Source organism: Ochotona curzoniae, unplaced genomic scaffold (assembly GCF_017591425.1).
Source record: "Ochotona curzoniae isolate NIBS_2020 unplaced genomic scaffold, NIBS_Ocur_1.0 contig_3819, whole genome shotgun sequence".
Classification (NCBI taxonomy): domain Eukaryota; kingdom Metazoa; phylum Chordata; class Mammalia; order Lagomorpha; family Ochotonidae; genus Ochotona; species Ochotona curzoniae.
In genome coordinates this window covers 28,565,128-28,584,641 of record NW_024466004.1, presented here as the reverse complement: position 1 = coordinate 28,584,641, position 19,514 = coordinate 28,565,128, and the positions used below count along the sequence as shown (strand labels likewise).

Genomic DNA, 19,514 nt, shown 5'->3' with positions numbered 1-19,514 from the left:
CTGAGTTTTTCCAAAGCAACTTTACAAAATGACAAAACTATAATTTTCCTAGAATTAAGGATATATGTTGAATGTCTTTATAGATAATAAATTTATATGCACTTTCCTTAAAAATATGGAAACCCAAGACATTAAGTAAAGGTTATGCTCCTTGGAGGAGAGTTCCCTGCAGTTTTTTTTTAAACTTCAACCACTTATAAATCCTTTCCTGTTATTGTCCAAATATGAACATTAGTGTTAATTTGATGCACATAATTAAAGTAGCAAATAAGAAACAGCAAAGAAAGAAACAGAGAGAGAGAGAGAGAGAGAGCTATCCAAAAAATGCCCTGTACAAGATTCCCAACTAAGGCACCTAGAATTTTAGCTATGATTTGCAAGATCATTATTGTCCAGGCCTAGCCTGAAAGCTAAATGCATTTTATTCTGATTATTGATGCATGTTCTGCCTCTAGTAGGAGCAAGGATTACTAAATTTATTTTCTCTTGAAAAAAATATCTGATTTAAAGTTCCCATTTTTCAAAAGAGAAAGCAAAGAGTTGCTAGCTAGGAAAATCCTAAGCATTGAAGCCTAACTCAGAAGTATATAGGAGAAAAGGGAAAAATAAACACTTTCCAGGTCTTTCTGTTCACACTGACTGTAATAAACACACAGCATAAACAGAGGTCTCCACAGAGTTTTACACCTGTTGCTATTGCCAGTAAAATAGTCCTAGCTGTGGTGTGGGAACATTGATATTGCTACCTAACATGATACCAATTGATAGTTGCCACATGTTTTTTCTGTTTCTTGACAATCTATTATACTTTGAAAATGTAATAAATCACATTTCTGTAGTGTCAATTAGGCAATTCTTCCATTAATGTCATTGGAATTGTTATTCAATTCTTGGCCTCATTGTGTAGTCTGCTTAGTATCAGTTGCACACGTATTTTTGGGCATCTCATGTGTGAAGCCTGAAATGTTTTTTTTTTTTCATTGTGCTTTAATATATGTGTATAAAGTAATATAAATTTCCTTAACACATTCTTGAAAAGAAAATCAGCGTTTGACTTTGATAATTTACATGTAGTCAGAAGTATGAGCCAAGAAAGTATGTTTTTGGTTGAGGAGTGGTGATTTGTGCTTCTAGTTATGATGGGAGACAGAGCAGAATGGATTTATGGTGTTAAGACTTGGGTAAGCCTCACATAACAAATTATGAAATGATGTTTATGAATTGAATGCAATAATTTTATATTTCCACTAACTACATCCTTCCAATAGGTTATCTGAGACAAACCCTATACTCGATACAGTAATTGTGTCAAATAAACCACTCATCTTCCCAGCTAGTAACAACATTGTGATGAGGGCAGGCAGGTGTAAAGGATGCAACACTGATTGCCTCAGTGGCCTATTTGTTTTATATTATGTTCAAGCTACTCTTCTAAAATGGGTAGCTTGAAACTTTAGGTTACTCATTAAACATTATTAACCTTTCAAGATTGCATTGGCTGAAACTGAATAGATTTCATTTATCCAAAAACACACCTAATATAGCTATACTATATATTACTGTTTCAGGTACTGTGGACACACCAGCTCATAAGGCATGAATTTTCCCTTAAGGAAAAACTATTGTTTTGAAAGAAGACTTTTCTTTTTATGGTTTGCAAGGCTTAAGAGAGACTGATAGAAAACACTGAAGTGACTTGGAAAATGGAGGATAAGAATGAAATAATTTCCTGGGAAACCCTTAAACTATCAGCCTTCCTCTCAAGTTTTCCATAGAAGAGGCCAATTATGTGATTAAATACAATCCATGAATAATACAGACACTTGAAGACGAATAATCATGAGAATGAAACTTCTGTAAGCTCCCATGCTATGGAATGTTCTCATTTACATTCCAGTCACAATAAGCAATTTAGAAAGGGGGGTAAACAGGGAAATCATCCTGAGCATGGACTTTGTGTTTTCAGTGAACATTAGAATCAACCAGGGGACAGTCAAAAATTAATCAGATTCAGGTTTCATTCAAAGAAGAACATAGTTTAGCAGCCCTGAGATAGGGCCAGGGCTTTGGCATTCTTAAGAAGCTTCCTACAGATACTCAAGTGGGCGAGGTCTACTGTTCTAGACTAACCCCCACGAAACTCAAAGCCTACAAAGTCCATATTTACAGACTAATTGACACACTGAAGGACATATGCTAAAGTAAGCATGGAGTTGATCCTGGCTGCTAATGTAATGCAGTGGGTTTGAACACCTAGTACTCCAAACATTCGCTTTTTTGATCTGTTGGGAAAGTGAATAAGTTCCCACACCAGCATGCCCTCTATGACAACTACTGTCATGGTAGCTAATAGGCTCACATGCTTAGCTGACCACAGACCTATTATGTAATGGCTTACCTCTTGTGTCATTTTTGTTTGTAAAATCATATATGAAATTGGAGGGCATGGATGAACATGGATACTTCACTCCATTCCAGTTGGCTGTCACCAGACAAGCGATTGTGTTCATTTGTATATTTTCACCACTGCTGCAAATAAAGAGGAATGAACTTGCAGTAGATTCCTGGTTATTCTTTAGCTTGTCCAAACCTAGACCTAGTCTCCTTGTTGCTGACTACTGAATTACAGGAATTTTTGGGAAGTCTACTAATAATAATCCCATTATTCATTCGGAAACTCTGACATCACTAAATTATGTGTCCTTAAGGTGTCAAAAACCCTTTCTGGTAGGAGATAGAAAAATCAGAGTTTCAGAATTTCAGCCTATGCTTAGCATTCTCACTCTTCAACTAGAATATCTCAGTTTTGCTTAGTAAGAACACACAGGTTTTCTGTGTAAGGTGCTGTGTTAAAAGTCTCTTCAACAAATAGTACTGGCAAAACCAGATGTATATGTACAGAAGAATGAAATCAGAACCATGTCTCACACCATATACAAAAATCAACTCATGACTGATCAAAGATCGAAATTGAAGATCTAAGATCATGAAATTGCTAGAAGAAAATGTAGGAGAAACACTCCAAGACACCTGGATAGGGTCCAACTTCTTTGATAAGACTCCTAAAACATGGCTAATAAAATAAAAGTTAACCAAATGTGACTATATCAAACTCAGAAGCTTTTGTGCAGCAAAAGAAACAAGAAATACAACAAAGAGCCATCAATAGAATGGGAAAAATATTTGCGGATCACTTCTCTGACAAAGGATTGATATCTCAAATATATCAGTACTTAAAAAAAAATTCAACAACAGAAAACAATTAGTGTAGTTAAGAAATGGGCAGAAGACTTCAATAGACAAATCTCAAAATCAAAAAAATACAAATGGCCAAAAACATAAAAAATGTTCAACATCATTAGCCTTCAGAAAAATGTGAATCAAAACCTACAATGAGATATTACCTCACTCCTGTCAGAAGGGCTAAAATCCAAACGCAGGAAGTAACTAATGCTGGCAAGGATACAGAGCAAGGGGAACACTAATATACTGTTGATGGGACTGCAAATTACCACAACCACTAGAGAAAACATTGTGGAGATTTCTATCAAACTACAAATAGATTTGTCATATGACCTAGCAGTCCCACTGCTTAATAATACACAAAAGAATAGAACACCATGAATCAAAGGGTTATCTACACTACAGTGTTTACAGCAGCACTGCTCACAATAGCCAAAATTTAAAATCAAGTGTTCATCATCACATGAATGGATTAAAAAGTATATGGATTAAAAAGTGTATATACACAGTATAGCTGAATATTATTCAGCTATAAAAATAATTAAAGTCAAACTATACGCAGCAAAATGGACACAGCTGAAAGATATATTGAAGATATAAACCAGACACAGAAAGACAAATACTGCATGTTTGCTACTGTATTTGGAAGCCAAAATTGAAATAAAAAAATGCCTATGTGTAGCAGTACTGTCACAAACATAGTTCTGTGGCATTCTGTTTTATACTGCTAACCAAGTGAAGGTTAAGAATGTTACACTACTGTAATTTTAATGATTTAGGATTACTTTATATGGTCATTTTCCATTCAATTATTATTTATAACCATTGTTTGTGTTCCCATTAAAATAAGGGTTTTTTTGGGTCATGTTAAACTTATTTTAGTGAAATACTAAATCTTATTACTATAATGTAAATTTAACATAGCTCATGGGTGGAATGAGAGTATCTGTTAAAAAACTAATTGAGATAAAAGTAAGAATAAAAAAGAAATGACCAACTAGGAACTTCGAAAAACACAAAGGTAAGTCTTTCCCCACAACTATCAATGGACATAACGACCCGAATTCTTGTTTATATATGGTTTAAATTATATCTTCTATTCTTGAAGAATTTTTAGACACAAAAGAGAGTTAGATATTGAAGGCACTTGAATTATGATGTTGTTAAATGACTCTGACTCTGGTTTCGATACCTTTCTGATCACTGACTTGCTATGTGGCTTTCTGAGCCTCCCCTTTTTATTGTATGTAAAACAAAAATATCTTCAGTGAATTGTTGCAAGCATTACACAAGATTATGAATGTAATAAAGGATTTTGTATAAAAAGCAAATATAAAGCACCGATTATATCTAATATGATGTATATAGTCAGCATTTATTAGTTTCATTCCCTGTTTCTTTCCCCTTAGTTTACAGAAATGAGAAAGTTTCTATGGTGATGTAGCATTACAAACTAAAGAAATAAAAACTTAAAAAATTAGGGCCAGTGCTGTGGTGGTGTAGCAAGTTGAGCTGCCAGCATCCCAGATGAGTGTTGAGTCAAATCTTGGTTGGGCTGCTCCATTTCTAGTCCAGCGTTTGATAATGTGGCTGGGAATACAATGAAGGATAGACCAAGTGCTTGGGCTTCTGTACCTACACCAAGGACCTGGAGAAAGCTCAGGTTCCTGGCTTCTGACTGGCTCAACTTTGGCTGTGATGGCCATTTAGGGAGTGAATCTTCAGATGAAGGATCTCTTTCAGTCTCTCCTTCTCTGTCTGTGTACATCTGTCTTTCCAATAAAAATCATAAATACATCTTTAATTTTTTTAGAGACTAGCATTGTGGTACATAAGGTTAAGCCACTACATGGCTATACCAGCATCACATGCAGGTGTTGCAGTTTGAGTCCCAACTGCTCTGGCTCAGGCTCAGACCCCTGTAATGTACTCGAGAAATCATCAGATTGCCCAACTGCTTGGGTACTTGCCACCTACAAGGGAGACTCAGATGGAGGTCAGCCTCCTGGTTGCAGAAAGGTCCACCTCCAGTCATTGTGGCTATTAAAACAATTTGAATAGCTAAAGCAACATTCTTCTGTATCTAGTTAGGAAGGGACCGTCTGCTTAGACACAACACAAAATACTCATGTATTGAAACATCACAGGGAACCCCATAAACATGTACAGTTTTTAAGTTTCTTCTTCTTCTTTTTTAATAATTCAGGTAACCAATTAAGTAAGCCCCATTTCTTGGGGCTTAGCACTTCAGAATGATCTAGCATATGGAAGATTTCTCCCTCTTTCTCTGTTACTTTATCTTTCTAATGTATAAATCTTTTATAAAACTATTAAGGTGAGCCTTATATTGAAAACTATTGCTTTTGCACAGAACTTATAGAAAATGTAACTACAGATCTCATTTTTATATATTTTGGTACATTATAGTTCCTGCAGTGCACCAAAAGCCAAATAATTTAGTTTCAAGATTGTTAGTATTTGAGACAGTACTAAAGGACCAGATCCTCATTCCCTTAATATCAACCTAATCCCTGCCAAGTAACCCAACCAATATATAAAGGAAGCTAAATCTTCAGGAAAATGCATCCCCTTCCTTTTATTGGAGGCACAAAAGTCCTTCCTGTAGTTATAATAGATTAGAGTAAGCATGCACTTTGGCAATACTCAAGCAATTAAAAATGATTTAAAAGGCAAAAGGACAAATTATCAGAGATGAAATACAACAAAGTAATGTAGTCATTCAATTTTATATTTAATCAAAAGCTTCAATTTGACTTTTTGTATTAACTTTAAAGAGGTGTAAACTGAACAATTCAGACAGCCTTTGGATGATTTATTCATGTTTTGCCATGTTTATGTACCCAATTTAAATTTAAATTTCACAATTACTCAGACTACACAATGATAAGAATGGACAAACAGGGGCTCACTTTAGGAATGACGGTTGTTAGTGATTATGCTAACTGCTAAAATAAAGGGATGAAAAATCGTGGAACAATCGCCTATGAAAATAACCTAAACTAATGTTTAGATCTGCCCTGGGACTCAACTTGCTGCCAAATTTCCATGATGCTACCGTCTTAACTGCCTTTGAAGGACTCTGCCAAGAGACTTCTCCTATCTCGGGGAAGAAAACAAGAGAGACCTTTTCCATGAGCTAAGAACAAATCTGAAGTTAACAGGATCCAGATAAAAAGGTAGTAACAGCTGACAAGACTGGTAAACTGTGGGAGCTTGAGAGCTTGCACATACACACACAGAACCATAGTTCTCAGAGTCCATCATGCTCAGTACTGCAGTGTGTCCTTCTTTTTCAAGCACCACGTGCTCACATTAAACAGATGCCAGACACAGCTTTATCGTACAGATTGCAGCAACCATTGACCCCATCGACTGTGCCAAGTCTGTTTGAAAGAGGCTATACATCTAGCAAGGCACCTTTTGTAGCAACATCATATCATGCTTTCAGGTTAAACTCCCACCTGTGACTATGGGGTGATATTTGTAATAAGACTGAATAGCAAGTGAGAGTCTTTAGGAAGAGTGGAACTTGCATTATTTTTAACATATTGTTTACCCAATACTATGTCAATTAATTCCATAATGTTGTATATTGATACTGAGGTTTTGTTGGGGCTTTTAACTGACTGGATCTTTACTCTGTTAGACCTATCTTCAGACCAGAGAAGGTCTCCCCGAGGCCACTGAAATTATCTGGACAATAAGACGCTGAACTTTATGCTAGATATGTGTTTGCAAGGAATGAATCTCAACTGAACTTGAACTATGGCTATGCAACAAGGTGGAGGAATCCACCATGGGGGGAGGGGTATGGGAGGGGTGGGGGGAATCCCCAGCACCTATAAAACTGTACTACATAATACAATGTAAGCAACAATAAAAAAAAAAAAACATCACTCATGGGCCGTACAAAATTATCAATAAAATTAGTCTGGTATAAAAAAAAAAAGACTCTTGGAAAATATTCAAAGAATAAAATTATTCACTAAGTCAATTCTTTGTCCACAAAGTGTAATTGCATTAACAATGCAACTTTTTATTCCTTATTTTAAATATCCTTCTTATGCTTTCATATCTCAGGGAGACACAGAGGTAAAAAAAGCATAGCATCCCAAAGAGGAAAATGATGTTGAGACTAGGCTTAAAAGTAAAAAAATAACAACACAGAAACAATAACAATAAAACAAAACAAACCTGCATCTGTCACATAAATCAAGAAATGAGGCTTATTTAATTGGTTAGCTAATTTATAAAATAAATTTCTAAGACACAAAAAACCTGAATATGGTTATGGAGTCCCCCATGATGTTTCAATATAAGCATATTTTTTGTTATGTCTAAGCAGACAGTCCTTTTCCCAGTTGGACAAGCATGTTGCATTAGTTGCTAAAATTATTTTCTTGCAGCATTTTTTAGTACTTTAACTCATTCTTCCTCATGCACCTCCACCTCCCCCAATTCTCTGGTTCCTTATGCCCACTGTTCTTTTCCACACTCAATACACACACTTTAACAACACTGTAGTTGTATGGGTCCAGATGGGTTACACTTGCTCTTTCAGGTAAGTCTAGAGTTGGAAGCAGAATGTTTGCATGGTCGTAGTAAAATAATCCCTGTGTCCTAGATAATGAAGCTGGATGAAATACCTAGAGAAGAACTCAAAGACCTCCTAAAATGACTGAATTGCACCAGGTTTCACCTAAGAGAAATGCTGAAAGGTTGCCAAAGAATTCAAGCTTACATGACAAGGACCTTTTGTTGACTTGGCTTTGCTATTGTTCTGTGTTGGTGGTTGGCTAACTGACATCTCATAAATCACCCTGGGAAATATCTGGGATTCAGAAAGATGAGATAAAAAAATGATGACTGTGGGTACAATATCGACTCTGTTGCCTCTTCCAGCCACTCCTGTTCTCTCACAATGCTCTTCTTTTAAATTTACCATTAAGAGTTCTATTTGCATCTGTTTTGAGTGAAAAATACTTTTAAAAAGAAAAAAGCTCTCACTTCTGTAATATGTATACATTTAGCCATGTTGTTCCAATCCTGCATCCATCTCCACAAGGAATCAAGAGAGTCTTCTTAAAGAAGGTGCAATGAAAATATCATAATTGTAAAAGTAGATGGGCAACAGGTGTTCATTGCAGTGGCTTAAATTGCTTCTTGGGATGTCCCCATCTCCTATTGCATTGTCAGGTTCAAGTCTGGTACTCTGTTTCAGAGCCACATTCCTGCTTAGGTTCATCCCAGGAGGCATAAGATGATGACTCAGCCACCTGAGAATATGTGGGAAGCACGGATGGAGCTCTGGGTTTATAGTTTCTACCTAGCCCAGTTCTGAATGTTTTAGAAATTTGGGGGTTTGACAGACTCCTTGGTTTCTCTGCCTCTCCCTTTCTCTTCCTGTCTTGGAATAAAAATGTAAATAAAAAGTGATTGAGTTGAAAGATTTTAGGGAGTGGCTATAGCAGAAATAGACTGGGGGAGACAAACTTTTATTCTGTGATGAAGTAGAAAGGCAGTTGCGACAAATTAGTAAAATTCACTACTTATGAAGGTAGATTTAAATATAATTACATTTCAATGACATTTAAATACTTCATAATTTATTGATGTCATTTCTTATGAGCAAGGTAGCTATTAAAATGTACATGGTCGGGCCTGGCAGCGTGGCCTAGTGGCTAAAGTCCTCGCCTTGAACGCCCCTGGATCCCATATGGGCACCGGTTCTAATCCCAGCAGCTCCACTTCCCATCCAGCTCTCTGCTTGTGGCCTGGGAAAGCAGTCGAGGATGGCCCAAAGCCTTGAGACCCTGCACCCCTGTGGGATACCCAGAAGAAGTTCCTGGCTCCTGGCTTCAGATAGGCATAGCATCGGCCGTTGCGCTCACTTGGGGAGTGAGTCATCAGATGGAAGATCTTCCTCTCTGTATCTCCTGCTCTCTGTATATCTGACTTTCCAATAAATAAATAAATCTTTTTAAAAAATGTACATGGTCCAGTGTGAACAACCCTGGTCACATTCAGTTAATAATTTTCTTTTTGGGAAACAAAATTTTTTGGGGAAAAAAATGAAGTACTAGCTCTTATTCTGAGGGTTGGGAAGGCCTTAAGATTCACAATTTGCCAACTGAAATAGTTGTAAGAGCAAAATTTTGATTCATAGCTAGCTGACTGTAAATCAAAGCTGGGAGAAATTTAACCAAAATTTTGCTAAGTTTTTGTATAATGTCATTACAATCTTTTCTTGCACATATGTACCTTTCCCCGCTAAAATGCGTTTCTGGAGAATTTCTCATTATGTAACACCATTACTGGAGGTAATTTATGAGGGCAGGGATCAAGTCAGTTGCCTCACTTTGTGTATCAGACCCTAGCACTATGCATGACAAACAATAGAAACTTAACAAATGATACTTGAATGGAGGAAAGAGTCAAATGGAACCAGCATACTAGAAAGTTACTAGTTAACATTAATTGCAGACAAGATCATGTTGTGGGTTTTCAGAAAAAACAAAAAGCAGAAAAGGGAACAGCTGCCTATTTCTGGACCTTACAATCTAGACACAGACTAGAAGTGTTCAACTTTTGATGTAAAGTAATGAAAATTGAAGAGCAAATGGTTGGCACAGATGTTAACATACAAGTTAGACTACTCACATCACCTATAGTTGAGGAGTTTGTGTCTCTACTACAGTCCAGATCCCAGATTCCTGTTAATGTACAACATGTGCCATTATGTGGGTACTTTTCCAGGACTCAGCCTCCAGAAAATTGTGGAGGTGAACAGTGGATGGCAGTTCTTTGTCTCTCTGTTGTATCAATCAATACATAAAATTTTAAATTAAAAAATTGAGGTATTTAATGAAAAAAGACTTAGTTACAGAATGATTTCAGCTGGATGATAAAAGATCTGGAGAAAGGCCTTCAACAGTTTTGCTAATTAGAAAGTACCGGGGACAGAAGCAGTTACTGCAAGATTGGACATTCCAGGGGAGGTGAACAGATAACTTGGCTTTGATCCTCATAATGTCTAAGTTCAAAATTAAGCAGGAAAATAATCTACAAAAGAGTTACGTATAGAATTTGGCAGGAGAAGGAGGCTAAATATTATGTGAAATTTGATTTTATTAAAATGATATCATGCCAGAATAAAATATATTGTTTCTGAAATTTTGGGTGTGTTTCTTTAAGAACCACTTTAAACAGATTATAGAATACTCTGGTCTAAAAGCAGAAGTTACAAACTACACAAGTTAGAGAAGGGTACAACATAAAGTCCTAAACTGGACTTAGCATCATGTCTAATAAAATTTATTTTCTATATTGTAGACAATGAGGCGTATTAAAAAAAAACCTGGATGAATCTGTAAGGAAAAGTTGCTGGCACAAGTGAAAAGAAGAGTCCCAGATATTTGTGCTTGCTTAGTATGTGTATAGATTTGTACACAAGTGTGTTTTTTTGGAACAATTTATGAGGTCAAGAACATCAACTTTCCTTATTGGATAGCACATACTAATCTCACGGAATCCTTCCTCTTTGCTTCTATTTCACCACCCACTCTTCTTACTTTCAACTTGGCAGACACTCTGAGCATATTTTTCCAGTTCCACAGACTGCTGTTAAGTAATGACCAAAAAGTGCCAGGCATAAACCTTATCCTTTCATATCTAACTAGAGTTATATAAACCAAACTATTTAACTTCAGAGACGATTCTCATTATTCTCATTTCATTTGGTGAAATGTTAACTACTTTTACCCTTAGCTCCTTCCATTTCTCTTTTTGATTTAATTCCTTTTGACAGAATAAAGTTCTAAAAGTACTTTACGCTCTTTAGGAATGAGATCAGCTTTGCCATGTGCTAAGACTTAAACTTTGTCCTTTGTCAAGATGCATAATACTTATCCGTGAAAATTATTTCTTCTCTTTAATGTTCTATAAGATACGGCTGTGGATTGGGGAAAAATAGAAACATTAGGCCTTATCACTAAATCAAAATTGATCATAGGCATATTTTCATGATTAATTAAAGGCTACACATTTTAGGGAAACATGTGCTTCTTTCTTAGGCATCGGAAGAGGTTAAATTAAAGAAAAAGAATAATTTGTTTATGAGGGGGGAATGATATCAGAATAAGAAAGTTGAAAATATCCATCTTCAAGATAATGTCCACATTTCTGTTCCACATTCAGATGCTTCTGATGCACGTGAAAATGCTTACGTTCTCAAGCAGCAATCTACAGAGAACCAGAGGTAACTGTGAAGAAGGAACCACTTTAGAGTGAAGCAGTAGCAATAGAAAGGGCGACAGACAATTGTTTTAAGGTCTAGGGAGCAGCTATCTAATGTAATTGTGAATAGGAACTGAATTTCACATGACCTTCTGTAGAACTCAGAAAGTTATGCTGGGATGATTAATCCTTATGACATCATTACAGGCGAAAGAGTCAATATTTGTGTTTCCCCTTTCCATGATATGGCTCTCCTCCAAGTTAGAATTTGAGAGAGAGCATGCTGGATGGGGACTATGCTAACCGCTCTAGTCCTTGAGATCCACCCCTCCTCCAGCCCCTTATACCACACATACCAGTGTCGACTGACTGCCCGCATGTGTGGTCATTGTTCACGGCAGTCACAGTAGCTTACTCATTACTGTCACTAGCTGAGGAGGGGAAACAGCAGCTGGCTCCTGCCACTTGAGGCACTGAAACAGCTGAGAGGCTCCTGTGGCCCCTCTGACTCCTGAATGGAGACCTTAGAGTCAGAACCCTACCAACCTGCTGGATTTGCACACATTTCACGAGTTGGCAATAGTAGTGAGGGTTTCTTGCCTGAGTTTTCGGACAATAATTTTGGTTCTCTATGTTGTGAACAGTTAGCCTCATTATTTCCATTCAGTGACTTCAGGATGCCCCTGACTCCAAACCAATGAATCAGCATACAGGATGTTGAGGCTTTGGGTGACAGTCTTTTAATTGGCTTGTTTACCAAGTTTGGCTGCTAAGTGGCCCGTTACAAAGAAATGATATTGAATATGCACCATCACTAATCACTAACATTACAAAATACTATCAAGTTTTTAAAAAAGCTATGAATCAGACTTCTAGTGGACCTTGAGGACACAATTCTTAGTTTTTCCTAGACACTCTTGATTTTAAGTAATGTGGCTTATCAAGATTCTTGTTAAAAAACAGTGCTTGGGAATATTTTTGTGATTTTCTTTATTACTTTTACTTCTAAAAGTACAAGAGCAAATTCTTACATTTTTTGAACATATGAAAAATATAAGCACTTCTCAACAACAAAAAAAAACTGTAAGAGAGTTTCAAATAAAAACAATTTGAGTAGGTGGGACATTCTGAGAAAGTTGTAAGGTTTTGGACTGGCATGATAGCTCAACCAGCTAACCCTCTGCCTGCAAGCACCAGCATCCCGTGTGGGTGCTGAATTGTTCCCAGCTGCTCCAATTCCCATCAAGTTCCCTGCTTATGGCCTGGGAAAGCAGTAGAGGACAGCCCAAAGCCTACAGATACTGCATCCACATGGGAAACCTGGAAGAAGCTCCTGGCTCCTACTTTCGTATTATCTCAGCTCTGGCTGTTACAGCTATTTGTGGAATGAACCAGCAGATCAATGTTCTTTCTATTTCTCCTCTCTATAAATCTGGTTTTTGAATATCTTTTATAAAAAAGATACACACTTCTATATGATTAAATATAACACTAAATTGATAAGCATTAAAAGGAAATTTTAGTCAGGTAGTCAGGACCAGCGTTGTGACATACTTGTTAAAGTCACTGCTTGTGACACCAGCATGCTACATGGGTGCCAGCTCATACACTGCCTGCTCCACTTCTCCACTTCTGACCCGACATTCTGCTAACGGCTTGTGAAAAGCATTGGAGAATGACTCAAATATTTGGGTCCCTAGCGAACCAAGTAAGAGGCCTGGATGAAATTCCTGGTTTCATCCTGGCCCAGTTCTGGCTGTTGAGTTTACCAGGTACAGAACCAATGGATGGAAATACTCTTCCTCTCTTTGTCTCTCCTTCTCTCTGTAATTCACTGCAAATAAATAAATCTTTAAAAAAAAAAAAGCTAGTCTGTTCTTGAAGGGGGAAACCTTAAGGTAAACATTACCATTGCTTCCCGGCATAACTTTGACTTCTTTTTATTGCCATTTATGCAAAAGGATGCTTTATTAGTCATCGCAGGCATGTCCATTCTGCAAAAGTGTCAGTCAAATATGAGCAAATATTAACATGTGAAAATGAGTATAAGAAGAACAACAGTTGTAGCAATGTGGTTAAAATGTTCCCAGAAAGTTTGTGATAATGACACTGAAATATATTTCTAGCATATTAACTCAGAAGAACATCATAGTGATTGGTGTTTGATGTTTCACAGTCTATTTTAAAGGAATTGGAGGGACACAAAGGACAAGGCTATTTACAGCTGTCCTCGTCTGTCACTTCACCCAGCAGGCACTGTTCCAACGGGGAATCCAAGTGTCCTGTTCCACTTTACAAGGGTTGGAAGTGCTGTCTGCCACATGTGATTCTATTTGGCACTATTTGGTTTCAGACCATGAAAGGCAAGTGCTAAAATATTTCTACAAGAGGAAACAATACTTCCATTATTCAAATTTCCTTTGAGACAGTAGAAACAGATGATTTGAATAAGGTAGAAAGTTATTATTAATTGAAAACCTGGGTTCAATTTTCCTGTCTTGAGTACTCATTTGAGAAGGTCAAAGGTTTGTTTCTTTTTAAGCATTTTTTATAATGAGTTAAAAGTATTATTTTCTGCTGTCTTCTGAGTGGATATAAGTAAATATAAACATTTCCAATCAGATAACACCATGTAAACTCTCTAGTTACTATAGGTACGTTTCTTTACTGTTTTAAAACTTCCTTTGGTCCACAGATATGCTACCACCGCCTTCTATGGAATTTGAAGAGGGTTCCTTTCAGAATGTATTCAAAGAAAACTACAACAAACTACTGACATTTGTTACTCTATTAGTATGACAAGTAAAGATAATAATTTAAGGTAGAATATTTTAAAATACAAAACCCATATATTATGTATTGGTTTATTCAAATGTATAAACATGATAAATCAATTTTCCTTTCCTTTTTCATCAATATATACCTTGAAACGAAAATTAATGACAACTGTAAATCCATTAAAAAGAAAAAAGAATTACGTGTTCCATGAGAGAAAGGAAGCCCAAACCCAATAAAACAGTTTGTCTGTTACTCATAGAAGACACCCAGTGCTCACTTTGTATGGGGAGTCAGCCAGAAGACTCAGAACAAGTTGTTCTCATGATTCTTAACTGTGAAGCATGCTAATGACAGGTCAGTTGAATCTGTAAGTCAGCTGTTCTTTTTTTTAAAATGCCTTGGCTCTTCATGAAGCTAATCCTTTTTTATTTTTTAAAATATACTCTCACAAGAATGACCTCAACAAACCTTAACCTACTTCTTTCAAATTTGTGATATTGTTAATCAAAGTTCAGTCCTACAATTACTTGAAATTTGAGAATCTGGCCACCATGAATTTTGAGCTTGAATTGATGGGTAAAATTTGCTGATTGCTTTTCAAGCTGAAATGATGTTCTGGGAAAATTCAAGCATATTAACACCTCCTCATGTCATTGTACTGGTGGACTCCTGAGACTGCCATGAAGTCCTTGTTTTAAAAAGGCTGCTTACAGTTTCATTGTATCTAACTTGTCCAGAAGCCAAAGTTCTAGTTAAAACATTCTATCAGAAAACAAAATGAACCCTGAGTTATCTTCATGTCACTTATCTGTAAAGCTTTCCAAATAGATATATTCTCTGTGATTACCATAATAAATCTCATTATTTAATATCTGACAGAACATACAGGATAGAAAGATAAGCTCAAAGAAAAAGCTTTAGATGATGAAGTCTTTATCAAATAAACTACTTTTTGTGTGTGAAATATAAAATGGTAAAAGATATTTTGGGAAATGGAACAAACAGTTATATTGATTAGGATTTTCTATGAAGAGTCAGAATACCCTTTAACACTTCCACTGGTGTTTCATTACAAGATACTCTGCTGACTTGAAGATATTCCAACTTGAAGATATTCCAACTTGTAGATAGGGGCATATTTAACACCTCCACAGTGGCTAAAATAGACTAATGGTCTATTAAGTAACCAACAAGTTTTACTTGCATCTCAATTATGTTTACAAGGGCAAATCCCATTCTTTTATATAGGGCAGTGTGTAATAAACACATTCTGATGATACTGATAACTTCAGATTTTTAAATTTTCTCTTCTATCAAAAGAGTATATTAAAGATCATCTGACCTTGGTTTGAAGTCTGTAGTAGTATGTGATTCATGTTTAAAGCTCAGGAGAAACAAAGAGTGTCAAGTGAAATATATGTATTAGTTTGAATGTTAGAAATTTTTAAAAGTTTTTTTTCTCTGAAGTAGTATTCACTATTACCCATGAGAGCCTAAATAAAACCTTGCCATCTCTCTAATACAGTAGTAGTTATTACTGAGATTCAAAGGCTATTATGGGTGTTTGTTATCTCAGGACATAGTCAAAATATCATTTATGGGAAAGTAACAATGCAGGAGTCTAGAAACATGAAGAACTGCGGACTTTTGCTTAAGTGGAAAGTGGTCAGACGTGAAGTGCTCAGGAAACTCACTGTGGAATTCTAGGCACATCCTTTGCTGTGCTTCATTTTCAGGTGATGAAATGAAAGTGTTGTAAAAGAGATACATGGATTTGAAATACTGTAATATTTCTGAATGCAAGTTGCTCTACAAGCCAAGGTACAATTAATAGCAAGATCAAGCACTTTATGAAGACACATACGTATCTATTTCCTTTTCTTTGTATTTACAAGAAACAAACATATTTTGAGTTTCTTGGGATAAACAGGCAAATCCAAATTGGCATAAAAATATTTCTAGCTTTTAATTTTCCCTGGTGTTTCTACAAAGCAATGAAAAAAATCCTCCTCGTAATACAGATGAAAATAACATTTATATAGCCATTATACAATTCATGACCTACTCATGACTATTAACGACTTATTATATAACTCGGCTATGTTTCCCAGTCCAAGCAATTATTACTGTGTGCAATAAATATTTGGTAATGATGATGACTTTAAAAGGTATAAGGCGAAACACATGGAGAAAGGTACTAATCTCATCTACATTGTTTTTATAGTAATTACAATAGTTTTTACCCCTTTTAACAGTATCATCAAATAATTTTCAAAGATATAGCACTTCATATGAGCAGTGTAAGGGTTTCAAAATAGTTGCAAATAGCTTTGAATTCAATGAGATTATGATAAATTGTATGAATACATCAAGATGGTTCTTCATGTTAAGAGTAATTGGATATTTTCCACAGAGTTTATAAACCAGTGTTTAGAACTGCTTTGTGGTGAATAGAGGTGGTCTTAGAGTCATATGCACAATTTCTGCTTAGGTAAACTGCTATGGCATCATAAGAACAGGTAATGCATGCCCAGATGAAATTGAGATGATTATATGGTTTTCCTTAATCTCTATTTTCATTGGCTGAAATGAATGCTAACAATACTTCCAGAACTGTGAAAAGTAAACAAGATGAAATATGTTACATTTGCAAGTGGTCAGTATATGTAAGTTTCCTTCCTTTTTAGTTTCTTGGGAGAAGATCATCAGAACTGCAGATGACAGAAACATGGAAATATTCAATGACTTGATGTATTTTGGGCTATTGTATTTTCATAAATAAATTTCCCCTCAAATAACAAAATCATTAAAAAGTATATTTAAATGCTGTCACTTTTCTTTATATAGTCAAAGAACCTATTTGATCTGAAAAGTCTTTTCCATTAGCAATCATTTCACGCGATAATGATAGGAACAGAACGATTTTTTAAAAGGATGAGTGCATGAGAAAACTAAATATGGGAAAATGCTGCAGAATCCACTTCTGTTCTCAGGGGTTTCAAAGTGCCCATTTCTATTTTGCAAAGCTCCTGGCTTTTTTCCATGCAATAAGTGACTTATGAAATGACTTATGAAAAATCACTCCTGTTCTAAGGTGAAAAACATGGCACGTGCATCCTTTCTGAATGAGCTTCATTTAGGGATTCAATTGTCAAAATGCTGAAATTCCTTTGCTCTGTTCCTCAGCTACTGGTCTGAGACAGGCTCACTGACACGGGAGGCAGGCTCTTCAAAGTGTGTTATGAAGCTGTTTTCCAAAGTGACAGAGAGGATTTTGGCCTGTGTAATGCATCTCTTTTTGTTAATATCCCAGGAGCTTAATAATGAATGACTTTTGTTTAAGTGGTGGCACTCTTCTTCAGGATTAAAGGCTCAACATTTATGGTGGTAATGACAAAGTAAGGTACTAGAGAGTAAATTTTGTGCAAGAAAGGAGTTTGCCTGTTGTGTTCTTTGCTGAACGCTCCAGATTAGGTCCTGGAATAATATCTGATGTGTAGTAGGTGCTTAGTAAGAAAAAAATGCTGTGCCTTTTTTTTTTGGTAGAAAAAAAAACTGAACGAATTATTTTTGCAAAAATTGACCTTGATTGGAAGTCAATAAAAAACATAAATGTGTGAAACCTTTTCATATCTATGTTGGTCCCAAGATAACTGTATCCAGTTCCACAAAATATAGCTGAAGGTATAAGAAAGACATAAGAAAAGTTTTAAGCAAAAATTCAATTATTTAACACAATAAAGACATAACACATAGTGATGACCCAGCTATCCCACTTCCGGGAATAAAGTCTAAGAAAGTGAAATCTGCATATGAGAAAGTGACCTGCAACCCATTATTTACAGCAACCTATAATAGTGAAGACATGGGAAAAATGCAGATGCCTGTCAAAGCAGGAATGGATAAACTATGTTACATCTATTCTAGGGAATTCTACTCAGCCATTAAAAAGAATAAACTTCTGCTGTTTGCAACAAAATGGTCCAAACTACAGACCATTATGTTCAGTGAAATAAGCAATCAAAAATGGACATATTCTCTCCGATATAAGGCAACCTTCAAGTAAAATACATGATCAATAGATATAAAGGTAAACAGGGATATACATATATTTCATGTAAGGGAGACTATCACACTGAAAAGTGAAGATACACCTCTACTCCTGAGTAAAAGATGGCCACCCAACAAAACTGTTAAATATACCTTGACAACAGGATGCTGGACTTTCTACCACTATCTATACCTACAAAATCATGAGACACTTAAATAGAAGAATGAAGGATGTGTGACTATTGTTGGAATATTATAGGGGAAAAAGTGGGTTGGAAGGGTAAAAATGGGAGGTTGGAAAGGCAAATTCCTGAGCATATGAAACTGTATCATGAAAAATCAACATAAAAAAACACATAATGAACTAAGTGCACAGTATTTATCAGCCAATAACAGCGATGAATGTTCATGACTATAAGTTGTGTGCACACACAGACTAAGTGGTTTATATATGCATCGTCTCTTTAAGTAATATACTTATTTTCTGCTTTTCTCCCTTGCTGGCTCAGAACAGAGCCTGATATAAGTAGGAACAACATAAATGCTAGCAAGACTTATGTATTACTATCCTATTTTATTCATGAAGAAAATGATGCACAAAGGAGTAATTTATTCAAAATCACACTGCTAATAGTTATTATAAGTATGGTTGGGACCTAGGGAGTCAGCTAGCTCTCTTAATCTGTATGCTACTACATTTCCCAAAATGGATGTGTTGAAAATGTATTTAACTCATTTCTAGTTACAAACAGTTGTTTCCCGAACTTATTCAATAATTTTCCTATGACAATTTGATACTTCTTCATAAAATATCATTTGTAATATTTCTGAAGAATAACAAGTGTTTCTGTGAGTTATTAATAAAAATATGCTATTATTAATCCAAGTGCCCGATTAATTTTTAGATTTCAAGGCACTAGAAAATGATTGCTATTTTCTGTAATTCTTCTTCAAAAATTGTTGATAACTAAAAATAAACCTCATCTCAGTTAGCTCAGCTTTGCATTCATTCAGTACCAACACATTCTTCATGTTCAACTCAACACAGGAGGCGACACATTGGCAACATTAGCAGTAGCTGAGCATGTATTCTTACAACTCTACATGGCATAATCTGGGGCAGGATCATATCAGTGACAGCTAAAAGATGGATGCTGGGCCCAGCACAATGGCCTGGTGGCTAAATG

At 35.9% G+C, this 19,514-nt stretch overlaps 1 protein-coding gene across 5 annotated transcripts in view; it reads right to left on the bottom strand.

The window, feature by feature from the left end:
• KCNQ5 (potassium voltage-gated channel subfamily Q member 5) overlaps positions 1 to 19,514 on the bottom strand; it is a 520,388-nt gene that overhangs the window by 208,678 nt on the left and 292,196 nt on the right. The window lies entirely within an intron of this gene.